Source organism: Lepidochelys kempii, chromosome 26, assembly GCF_965140265.1.
Source record: "Lepidochelys kempii isolate rLepKem1 chromosome 26, rLepKem1.hap2, whole genome shotgun sequence".
Lineage (NCBI taxonomy): Eukaryota > Metazoa > Chordata > Testudines > Cheloniidae > Lepidochelys > Lepidochelys kempii.
The window spans coordinates 9,195,520-9,208,677 of NC_133281.1; the positions used below are offsets into that span (position 1 = coordinate 9,195,520).

Consider the following 13,158-nt stretch of genomic DNA (forward strand, 5'->3'; position numbering starts at 1 on the left):
GGTGAGGCTCAGGTTACAACCCCCTCTCCCCCGCACCTGGGGATGAAGCCCTTTGGCTTTGCCCCTCCCCATTGCCGAAGCAGTGGGGCTCAGGCAGCTCAGGGTTCAGTCCTCCCTCCTGGGGTCGTGTAGTAATTGTTGTTGTCAGAAAGGGATCATGGTATAATGAAGTTTGAGGAACCCTGGTCGAGCACAATACAAATAAATGGAAGACTGGTCACACTGGGCCTGATCCAAAATCCACTGAAGCCAATGGCAGCTTTTCTGTAGCCTTCAATGGGCTTTTTGAATCAAATGCAGACAAAACCCAGAGGTGTCACGTTACCTCTGTGAGCAACTCTGCCTTCTGGTTTCTGTTCCTATATGTCAGTGATCCATAGGTGAAACTCAAACAGCCACAGTCTGACTGATTGAAACTATGTGAAACCACAAGCTTACCTAGGCCTTACCCCAAAATTTTGCTGAAACTTTTGCAAAGCTCATCTTGCATGTAGGTCCATGATGAACCTCAAAAGAGACTGGATTTTTGAGGTTTGTTGCCAAAGAACTATGCAAAAAACTAGGGCAACAATATTAAAAAAAACAGTCTCTTTTGAGGTTCATCATGGACATAGCTCTAATGGTATTCCCAGTCTCAAGCTAAATTAACTTTGCTATGGTTGAACACTTGGGAAGTTCACTTTCAGTACACAAAGTCTTAATTTAAGAGGGGCCGAAGGCATTTCAGATATCAAGGTGATGAGCATAGTATAAATACCTAGATTAGATGGGGACCGAGATACTGAAACTCTCCAACCAAATTCAGGCATGTTCCAATCTGTTGTTTGAGTTTGGCTCATTGTAGAGCTAGACAGTCTGATTCTGTATTCTGACCCCCTCAAAATTTAGGGGTGCTCGCACTGATTTCTCCCTCTTTCTCCTCCATTTAGAGAGATCACTGGGCCAGATAAGCTCAGATAAGCTTAACACAAGAGTCCAGGAGAGGCAAATGATGCCTCTCTGATTTCGAGGCTGAATTTATACCTGACCCCGACCATTGGGGAAATTCAGAGCACTTTGGAGGTTGCTCTAACTTAAGTCAACAGGCTATATTCTCTGTGAGACTATATGCCAGGTGTGAAGAGCTGTATCTCAGATATACTCCTCCCACCTGCACCAGTGTGTGAGGAGAGGGCAGCTGTAATAGGAGACAGCAATGACTCTCTGCACCAGCAGGTAGCTCCTCCGTGTTGGCAGAATTCTTAGCTGGATAATCAGGGCCGGTTTCGGTAGGTGACACAAAGTGGCCTGAACAGGAGGAAATAATCTGCGATCCCTATGGTTCCATTTGAATGTATATGGCTGAGTTTGCTGTCTCTTTAACACTTTTATTCTCAGCACAGAACACTTTCTCCCTCTCCCATTCTCTGCCCCCAGGAAAGGGGCTTCCATCATATCCTGTGCTACGGTGTTAGAATTTATATCCATTCCGCAACTCAGCGATACCAAACCTTCCCACCCCACTTGTTCATTTGTGCAGAATAATATTACCTTCATCTTGCCCTCTAAATCTGGTGGGCTTTCAAATCATGTCTGCAAGATTAATGATAAACAGCCAGTGCCTAATAAATATTCATTTCCATGAGGGACTCCCAAATTAGCAAGTCTGATGTCATTAAACATGTAGACCTTTATTAACTGCTGCATTATGTGGTCACTTATCAATACATCTGTCACACCAGGTGCCCAAAGCTCAAATAATTGTGAATATATGAACCAATATATTGTCATATGTTTAAAAAACACTGATTAATGCAGGCAATGAGATCATAAATATCCTCTATCCTTTTGTACAACATTCTCCATTGAGAAGCAGTCAAAAGGAGAGATGAAGGGTGGGCACCATTTTTTCCCCCTACAAATTCAAAAGCAAATTTTGATTCCGTCATGGTTCACAACCACTTGCCACCTATATTTGCACACCCATGCTTTAAGAGCACAAATACTCAGGAAAATAGTGAATCTTAACTTCAGGATATTCTGTCCAAAGTGAAATTCAGATTGCGCATTTGTTTGTACCACTCACAATATTTGCAATGGTTGCTCCACTGGTTTGTTACATTACCCACAGGAGCAGGCTATGGCTCTTTAAGTTAGATTCACGCAGCTCCATCCTGACTAGCTGGCTGTGATGCCTCTCAAACTAACAAAAATTGGGCAAAAAAACCCCAATCACAACCAAATGTCCTTTTTCTTCCCAAAAAGAACGAGGAGTACTTGTGGCACCTTAAAGACGAACACATTTATTTGGGCATAACCTTTTGTGGGCTAAAATGCACTTCATCAGATGCATGGAGTGGAAAATACAGTAGGAAGAGATATATATTTACAGAGAACATGAAAAGATGATGCCATGCCAACTCTAACAAGACAAATCAATTGAAGTGGACTATTATCAACAGGAAAAAGAAATCACTTTTGTTGTGGTAATCAGGGTGGTCATTTCAAACAGTTGACAAGAAGGTGTGTGTAACAGTAGGGGAAAAAATTAGCATGGGGAAACAGTTTTTAGTTTATGTAATGACCGATCCACTCTCAGTCTTTATTCAAGCCTAATTTGATGGTGTCCAGTTTGCAAATTAATTCCAGTTCTGCAGTTCCTCGTTGGAGTTTGTTTTTGAAGGTTTTTTGTTGTTGAAGAATTGCCATTTTTAGGTCCGTAATTGAGCGTCCAGGGAGGTTGAAGTGTTCTCCAACTGGTTTTTGAATGTTATAATTCTTGAAGTCTGATTTGTGTCCATTTATTCTTTTGCATAGACCCTGTCTCTTGTTACTCACACCTTCTTGTCAACTGTTTGAAATGGGCCATCCTGATTATCACTACAAAAGTTTTTTTTTTCTCTTGCTGATAATAGCTCTCCTGAATTGATTTGTCTTGTTTGAGTTGCTATGGCAACCCCATCTTTTCATGTTCTCTGTATATCTATCTTCCTACTGTATTTTCCACTCCATTCATCTGATGAAGTTGGTTTTAGCCCACAAAAGCTTATGCCCAAATAGATTTGTTAGTCTCTAAGGTGCCACAAGTACTCCTGTTCTTTTTGCTGATACAGACTAACACAGCTACCCCTCTGAAACCTTTTTCTCCGCAGGCATCTCTGGTGGTTTCGGGTTTCCATATGTTCCTCCGTAGTTCGGGGGCAGAGTCAAAACATTCCAGCCTCATTCTCCCTGACCTAAGAGAAGTATCCTCCTACTGTCAGTGTCTCTCCCCATTACAATGAGGGAAGAGAGATTATATGCTGCCCCACCCTCCTTCCTAGAACTTGTCCTGATTGGCTGAGAAAGCAGAACCCTGCCCTCCCTACATGGCTCCTAGTTCGAGGCCCTAAACAAAACTCCCCCACTCCATTTTGAAAAATTAACCTATTACTTCTCAAAAACAACTCTCGGCAGTTTAGAACGTCCAACTATTACCCAAACATCCTAAGGCAGGATGGTTTAATTGGGCCCAAGTTTGCTCAAAATGTTTGCAAACCTTAAGCAAAAGTTTCACTGGACATCTGTTAAACTTCTAAACACATCAAGAACCAAGCAGCTCTGTCACGGTTGTGCAATAGGTGTAACCATTCACTATACATGCCAGAAGTCAGACATTTACATAGTTCATTAACAGAAATCCTGTCTGAGGCAGGTTTTGGTCCAAACACCTTTTGTGGTAAGTATACTTGCATTTTATTATGTATCCACTAGATGTCTCTGCGCACTGTAGAGAGTTCCAGGCTACCACTGGTCGAAATTTTCTGAATTTCTATTTTTCAACAAACTTTTTGTTAAATTGTGACAAAATAAAGTGATGAGTTTTCATTACAATGTATCCTGTTTTCGACCACTCATTGAGCTTGTTGAAAATTTTTAATTTCAAATTTTTGATTCAAAAGTACATAAAAATTTCATTAAGAAAAATCACCACTCTTCAACTATTCCAGAAAAAAAAAATATGGTCCCTGGTAAACAAGAGGCAAACCTGGAACTCAAGCTGTGTGGAAATCTGACAGTTTTCTTCAATAAATGTTGCCAATTTAAGTAGGTCTATGACTCTATGAACCAATTAATCCTTGAATTTAGGAGTGCTTGCAATCTCGATCTGTATAGTATGATTGTGGCCTCCCTAAAGTTAGAGGACATGTTCCTGGCTCATTTTCTTTTTCAATGCACCATTGAAAGAGAAGAGAAACTCTTGGCAGACCTCTCTTGAGAGCTAGCCTGAAAAATCAGATTTTTTTTTTCTTCCCGATACACAAACATACATTGAAAGATAAACCTTTTCTTCTGGCATTCAAATTAATTTCCCCTGGGGGCGAAGGGAAAAAAAATGTGTTCAAAACCTTTCTAAAATGCTTGAGCAAAATATCTTAATGTTTCAGAAAGATCTAAGGATCCAGTAAAACATAAAACTTCTTCACTCAACTCAAATATCATTATACAAATAACCCTTGTCTCTTCAGAGCATTTGGTGATATGGCAGAAGCAGCTGGCTAAAATAAAATATTGAACCCAAAGGAGCTTCTTTAGCAATACCCTAAATTCTCGGTGTGTTTTGAGGATAGAAACAGAAAATGTTTTGAGGCTTCAAAATGGGGAAATACAATGTTATCTGAGCAATCAGTCTGGGTTATAACTAAATTAACACACAGCAAGTATGAGAAGCGGACATTGATTTCACATAGATTTTAAGTATAGCAGCCTTGCTCTGGGGTTCAGAGAATACAAATGGGAATCAGAAGTCTTAGGTCCTAATTTTGACTCCACCACTGAATCCAAAGCAGGTCATCTAATCTCTCTGTTTATGCGTACCAACCGGCAACAACATGCCTCCCAGCCTAGGTTGACAGACTAGGGCTAGCAGCATTGATGCTAGAGCTCTAAAAATAGCTGTGTAGAAAGCACTTTGAATTTGCAGCTCAGGCTCTGAAGCCTGAGAATGGGGTGGCCTTCCAAGTCCAAGCTCCAGAATGAGTTGCAACTTCAAAGCGCTGTCTTTACAGCGCTAGCATGAGACCTACTAGTCCAAGTCTGTCAGCGCAGGCTGGGAGGCTTGCTGCTGCAGACAGTGTAAACATACCCCGTGTGTTTCTGTTGCCCCTTTCCCCCTTTTTTAGTCTAGGTAGACAAGACAGACAGGAGTCAGGAAGTTGTTGCAGCGATCAGCAGATGAGCATAGGGCCGAGCAAACCTGTAGATCATCTGTTCAACTGGCACTATTATACGTACCTACCTCACTAGGTTGTCGGTGAGAATCTTCGTTAGAAGATCAGAAGTTGCAATGTGGTTTTTCCCAAGTAATTTAACTGCTTAGGGCAAGAATTTTAAAGACATATAGGTGCCCAAAGATGCAGACAGTTGCCTAGCTCGTGAGATTTTCAAAAGCAGCTCGGCACTTAACATCCGTGGCAAAATCCCATTAGGCTCCTACTTGCATCTTTAGGCATATAAATACTTCTAAAAATATGTCCTGATTCCCTATTGAAGCACCTAAAAAAGTACTCTGGTTTTCAGGGGTGCCGAACCCCACAGCATTAGAGGGAGTGGCAAATACTCAACACCTTTGAAAAATCAGGTTTCAGAGTAACAGCCGTGTTAGTCTGTATTCGCAAAAAGAAAAGGAGTACTTGTGGCGACATTCATTTAGGTGACTAACTTTAGGCATCTAAGTAGGAAAATGTTGATTTTGAGTTTTATCTTCTGTGAATCAAGCCCCAGGGGGCAGTTGCTTTCACTCACCCTACATTATACCATGCAAATTACAGCCAAAGGAAATATTCACAGGAACCCCTGTGAAATGAAACTGCTATGTTTGATGCTACTGCATTCAAATCCCTTTTAGTATTCATAGTTAACACAGCACAATCTCGATGATAAATACTTGCTAACTATCTCCTCCCATTTCCAAAAGCCTGCCTCAATCAGAACATATGGAAAGTCCATCCCAGCTAATTGGAGGCTGGTATTTAGGAGATTTCTGCAAAAAAAAATGTCAAAGGATTGTCATATTTACCCCCTCTATTATAGTGGTAGAATCAGTAGGTAATACTAAATAAAACAGTGGTAATGATATACAGTTTCCAGTAGCATCCTGAAGCATGAGATATTACATCTGCATGTCCTAGAGTGGATTTTGCTGCTTGAAACTAGATTTATACAGAACTTGTCCCCTCTTTTCTGAAAAACACCAGAATTTTAATTTTTAAATAATTAATTTACATTTCCATGAATAATATCGTCCCATCCCTGAAAAAGTAATTAAATCCAGGAGGAGTCTGATTTCATGCAACCGAGTCTTCAAGCTTTCTTTCCTATTTTAGATTCACTCCAACATGCCTGACTACTCTCTACAGGCTATCTCAGATACTTGCATAGCTCTCCATCACCATGATACCTGAGCATCTCAGAATCTTTCACGGATTCTGCCTTCACAATTTCAATCTGAAGTAGGGCAGTCCTATTATTCCTATTTTACAGAAGGAAACAAGGCACAGGGAGACAAAGTGATTTGCCAAAAATCACACAAAGAGCACTTGGAAGAGAAAATTGAATCTGGGAAGAGGAAGCAGGTCCTAAATCCCAGGCTACTACCCTAACCACAGGCCCATCCTTTCTCTCTGACCCTCTTGTATCTATGGACAACTGAATGTATGGACTGAATTTTCAAAGTCCATTTTTTCTCTCTTTCCTTTTTCTGGTCTACCTGAGTAATTTGGGGCAGACATATTTAATAACCAGGTTGAATCTGCAAGGGCAGCCACTGAGATCAGTAGAAACCATCCCCGTCATGTGACAGGCATATTAAGCCTCACAAAATACGACTGAGGCCAGGAAATTAAGTTTCCTGACTGGATTCTTTTGAGCCAAGATTTGCTTGAAACAAGCAATGGTTCAGGTTCTCTGGGAAGTGGCTACAGCATCCTGATTCTCTGCCCTGTGCAGCTCCAGCCCCAGCCCCAGAATTGGAATAGGTTACAACCACCATGGAATCATAGACGATCAGGGTTGGAAGAGACCTCAGGTGGCCATCTACTCCAACCCCCTGCTCAAAGCAGGACCAACGCCAACTAAATCATCCCAGCCAGGGCTTTGTCAAGCCGGGCCTTAAAAACCTCTAAGGGTGGAGATTCCACCACCTCTCTGGGTAACCCATTCCAGTGCTTCACCACCCTCCAAGTGAAATAGTTTTTCCTAATATCCAACCTAGACTTCCCCACTGCAACTTGAAACCATTGTTCCTTGTTCTGTCATCTGACACCACTGAGAAGAGCCGAGCTCCATCCTCTTTGGAACCCCCCTTCAGGTAGTTGAAGGCTGCTATCAAATCCCTCCTCGCTCTTCTCTTCTGCAGACTAAACAAGCTCAATTCCCTCAGCTGCTCCTCGTAAGTCATGTGCCCCTGCCCCCGATCATTTCCGTTGCCGTTTGCTGGACTCTCTCCAATTTGTCCACATCCTTTCTGTAGTGTGGGGCCCAAAACTGGACGCAGTACTCCAGATGTGGCCTCACTAGTGCCGAATAGAGGGGAATAATCACTTCCCTCGATCTGCTGGCAATGCTCCTACTAATACAGCCCAATATGCCGTTAGCCTTCTTGGCAACAAGGGCACACTGCTGATTCATATCCAGCCTCTCATCCACTGTCATCCCCAGATCCTTTTCTGCAGAACTGCCGCTTAGCCAGTCGGTCCCCAGCCTGTAGCGGTGCTTGGGATTCTTCCGTCCTAAGTGCAGGACTCTGCACTTGTCCTTGTTGAACCTCATCAGATTTCTTTTGCCCAATCCTCCAATTTGTCTAGGTCACTCTGGACCCTATCCCTACCCTCCAGTGCATCTACCTCTCCCCCCAGCTTAGTGTCATCTGCAAACTTGCTGAGGGTGCAGTCCACGCCATCCTCCAGATAACTAATGAAGCTATTGAACAAAACTGGCCCCAGGACCGACCCTTGGGTCTCTCCGCTTGATACTGGCTGCCAACTAGACACGGAGTCATTGATCACTACCCACTGAGCCCGACAATCTAGCCAGCTTTCTATCCACCTTATAGTCCATTCATCCAATCCATACTTTTTTAACTTGCTGACAAGAATACTGTGGGAGACCATATCAAAAGCTTTGCTAAAGTCAAGATATATTCATAGATTCATAGATATTAGGGTCAGAAGGGACCACTATGATCATCGAGTCTGACCTCCTGCACAATGCAGGCCACAGAATCTCACCCACCCACTCCTGCAATAAACCTCTCACCTATGTCTGAGCGACTGAAGTCCGCAAATCGTGGTTTAAAGACTTCAAGGTGCAGAGAATCCTCCAGCAAGTGACCTGTGCCCCATGCTACAGAGGAAGTTAAAAAAACCCCAAAGCCTCTTCCAATCTGCCCTGGAGGAAAATTCCCTCCCGACCCCAAATACGGCAATCAGCTGAAACCCTGAGCATGTGGGAAAGATTCACCAGCCAGATACCCAGCAAAGAACTCTCTGTAGTGACTCAGATCCCACCCCATCTAACGTCCCATCACAGGCCATTGGGCCTATTTACCATGAATATTTAAAGATTAATTAATTGCCAAAATCATGTTATCCCATCATACCATCTCCTCCATAAACTTATCAAGTTTAATTTTGAAGCCAGATAGGCCTTTTGCCCCCACTGCTTCCATGCTTTCCCCATATCCATAGAGCCAGTTATCATAGAAGGCAATCAGGTTAGTCAGGCACGACTTGCCCTTGGTGAATCCACATTGACTGTTCCTGACCACCTTCCTCTCCTCCAAGAGCAATCTTTGGATTGCTCTAACATACAACAACTGGAAACTGCCTCCAAGGACCCATATGCCAGCTAAGAACTGCCAAAGTGCAGCAGCACAAGCCATGCCTGCTCCCTTCCTTGGCTCACTTCCAACCTCAACACATCCCTTACACCAAGTCTGGGGTGAGGAATCACGTAGGAGCTGGCTCAGCCAATTTGAGATCAGCTGAGAGCTCTCTCCACCCAGGGAATTCTCAGCTGGCCAATATCCAAGCCCTTTGTGCCACGTGAACACCTCAAAGTGCCCAGTCTCTCTAACCAAACAGTCTGTCCTTCCATCTCTCTCTTCTGTGAGTCATGCCCTTGTTACAGAGTCCAGTTTGTCAATTACATCCTTCTTATATTATATTTTATTATATTATATATCATATCGGGGTGGCCAAACTGACTGACCCTCTGAGCCGCATGCAATAACCTTCAGAAGTTTGAGAGTCGGGTGTGCCTGCCAGGGCTCGCAGCTTCAGCTCTGCTCCTGCTGAAGCCCCCAGCTCTATCAGGCGCCTGCTGCAGGGTAGAACCCCTGAGCTCCCCTGGCCCCAGTCGGGTAGTTGGAGAATGGGTGGGGTAGTGTGGGGGAGTTCGCGAGCTGCACTTTAACTGTAACAGAGCCGCATACGGCTCACGAGCCATGGTTTGGACACCCCTGTATTAATTATATGATAGTCTATTATAGTATATCCTGCCATGTAGCACCCCAAAGCCTTTCTGAACTGCACCTGCTTCAAAGGCAGACCACCCGAAGCCTGAGCCGCTTACAGGAGGCTCTGCTGTCTGCACAGGTCAGACCTTACATACAAACACCAACCACCAGCAACAGTTTATATTCTGCTAACCAGAGTCAAATTCTAAAAGATTTCTTTATTTTTTTTTAACAAGCTTGGCAAAATCTAAACAGAAATCTGCGTCTTTCTGAAGTTCTGACACTTCCAAGAAATGAGTGTTCCCCGAATGTGATGTCAACTGCAACGCCTAGGAAATCCCCCTGCTACCATAGATGCTACATTTAAAGTTCAACAGCCTTCCACTGACACCTTGACTTGATGCAGAGCGATCACACGAGGCTTTGAAATGAACAGAGGAATGGAATATTGACTGTGTAAGACATGCCAAGGCTTTAAAAACATGCCCTTCTCTTTGTATTTTGCTAGAACGCTGGAAATTACTATTATCCACACATACACACAAACAGATACGCTCTAGGCTCCTGTTTTATAATTTTACGCAGTCCTTTGCAAACTCAGGGACTGATCCAAAGCCCATCAAAAAATCAATGGAAATATTCCCACTGACATCAGTGGGCTCTGGATCAGGACATTAGGCCTCAATTTTGCAAACACTTATGTTCACGCTTAACTCAATGACAGTGGGACTACTCATGTGAGTAAAGTTAAGCACATGAGAAAATGTTTGCAGGATCAAAGCAACAGAGATTCTGTGTATGTTTGTGTGGTGTTTCTCTCTCTCTCTCTCTCTGTCTGTCTATCTATCAGCCTCCCGCCTCAACACCCCCACCTGGGTTTTCAGACTTCATAAGCACTTACAGCTCAACAATTGTAGAAATTAGTCTTACAAAGTACTATCTGTTTTAAGGGTGTATGATTGCCTGTTACATTGATTACATTATTCTTGCCTTATTTTCTCTGCCCGCTTTTTAATAGAATCAAAATGTAAGTCTACAAAAGACAGACTTTGTTTCAATGTTTGTTCTTTGTACCACTTTACAATTTTCTTTCACTGCCAGCTGCCTCTGCTCTTTCTTAATTGAACACTGTATTTTGACTACTGTATTGCAGTTTAGAAACAAAATTATTGTAATAAACAGATTAAATGAAGAAACAAATAACTCCAGAACACTGTGTATGCCTTTATTCAACTAGATCTGTTTCTTTGCCTGGGCTGTTATACAAATTATCTCCTTTTAAAAAAGGGCTGGTGTTTGCATATTTAACTTTGAACCAAACTATCTCCAACCCTATAAATAACCAAATTATCTCCAACACCTGTAAACATATACGACAGCGATGGCCAACCTGAGCCTGAGAAGGAGCCAGAATTTACCAAGGTACATTGCCAAAGAGCCACAGTAATACGTCAGCAGCCCCCCATCAGCTCCCCAGCCCCGTTCCCAGTGCCTCTCACCCACCAGCAGCCCTGCCAATCAGCGCCTCCCCCTCCCTCCTCGCACCTCCCCATCAGCTGTTTCGTGGCGTGCAGGAGGCTCTGGGTGGAGAGGGGAGGAGCGAGGGCACGGCAGGCTCAGGGGAGGGGGGCGGGAAGGGCCTGTGGCAAAGCCAGCGTTGGAGCTGTGAGCACCCCCCGGCACATTGGAAAGTTGGCACCTGTAGGTCCAGCCCCCGAGTCGGTGCCTAGACGAGGAGCCGCGTATTAACTTCCGAAGAGCCGCATGGGGCTCCGGAGCCACAGGTTGGCCACCCCTGACATATGATATCCCACCAAGGCAAAGAAATGAGACTGTAAAAGACCCAACTAAACCGTAACCATGCAAAGCTGTAACTATGCACCAGTTCTATGTTTCCAATTTCCTGTTCCAACTGTAGCTATAGATATTTAAGCACCAGCAAATCTGTATCAAAACACAGCATAGCCTGTTTCTTACTGCGAGCCCAAGCTATCTGTCAGGATTAAAATAATCAGACCTGATTACAGACTCTGCATAAAACAAAATACAGGGACTCAATTTGATCTCTGGTTGACCGAGAAGGCAGCCAAGATGGTGCCCTCTGTATTTAATTGGAAGATAATTAGGTTCGGAAGGATTCGATTTATAAATCAGTAAGTGTCGGTAAACGTTGATTTCACCATAAACACACACACACACACACAGGACAAAAACTATTTCCATCAATAATTGGTGAAATTTACAGATAGAAAAATGCAAGCCCAATGGTAATGCAAAGTATTTTGTCTGTTGTCACTTGTGACACAGAACAACCACAGATGATTTTTATTGATTCATATTTTTGTAGGGTCAGATTCTCCACTGCCTTTCATTTTGTGCTCTCTTTGATGCCAGTGCAAGTTGTATGTAAATCATTACCATTTTGATGTAGTAGCATTTTACACTAGCCTATGTGACTGCACAAGAAGCAATGCTAAAGGGAGTCTAGCCCTGTCATGTTTGGCTCCAGATATCTTTAGAGGAAGGATGGTCTCGCGGATAAAGCACTGGATTGGGACCCAGATCTGGGTTCAGTTTCTGGACCATCCACGGGTTTCCTGTGTAAACTTGGGCAAGTCCCTTCATCTCTCTGTGACTCAGTTTCATATTTGTAAAATGGAGGTAACAATGCTCTCCCTTTCCCACTCCTTGTCTATTTAGATCGTGAGCTCTTTGGGGGCACGGACCATGGTAACAGCCACAAGGCTGCCTGGATTTCAGATGGAACCTCTAGGTGCAAACATGAACCAAGCAGTATCTTTACATTCATGCTACTGATCAACCAGAATCAATCCAGGTTTTGGAAAAAAATAAATCTAATTCTTTCTTATTGAGATATTTATCTTGCCACTGAAGCTAAGGAGATTTCATCCTGCTCTATTCTGTGGTTTTCTAATGTTCACCCTTTTATTGGTATTTTTTTCCAATAAGAAAATGACAAAACAAAAAGAATGCACAATGAAGTTAACAGGGGATGAGATATGAGACACACACTTGAGTGGAGAATGATAGCCTAACCAATATTCACAGTCAGCAATGAAAGATGATGTTGTAATGTGTTTTTAGCTGAAAGATGTGTTAGCTGGTTCCCATAGCTTGTGAAATGTAACTTATTTATCATTTTAACAGCATAAAAGTTTTCACATGCGTGTGCCTGGGACACTGCATGCAAATCATGATTTATATTCAGCAAAAATGACTCCTTCCCTGTTAGGGAAGTGTCTAAAATGGTCATGTTTTTGTATAAGTAGGCAAGAATTCTTCCTTTGACCTAGTGCTGTCTACACAAAGACTTCCGTTGGATTAACTACATAGCTCAGGAGTATGAATTTTTCACACCCCTGAGCAATGTAGCTGGGTCAATCTAATTTTCTACTGTAAACCAGCCCTCTGGAAAATTAATTCCAATGAACTTTTTTTAAAGTGGATTAGTCACATTGCATTAAAAGCCTGGGTGGACCGCTTTTATTCAGAATTAAAGTGGCCTTAATTCAGTTTATCTCAATCCACTTCCAAAGTAAATTAATCTAAATCAAATGAAGTCCACTTTAATTCTGAATAAGTGTGTCCACACAGGTGTTTAATGCAGTGTGGCTAATCCACTTTAAATTCGCACCTTTAGTTACTTCAGATTAATTTTCCTG

The 13,158-nt window shown here is 42.8% G+C and overlaps 1 protein-coding gene across 6 annotated transcripts in view; it reads right to left on the reverse strand.

The window, feature by feature from the left end:
• Nucleotides 1-13,158, reverse strand: part of LRRTM4 (leucine rich repeat transmembrane neuronal 4) — a 405,463-nt gene that overhangs the window by 322,966 nt on the left and 69,339 nt on the right. The window lies entirely within an intron of this gene.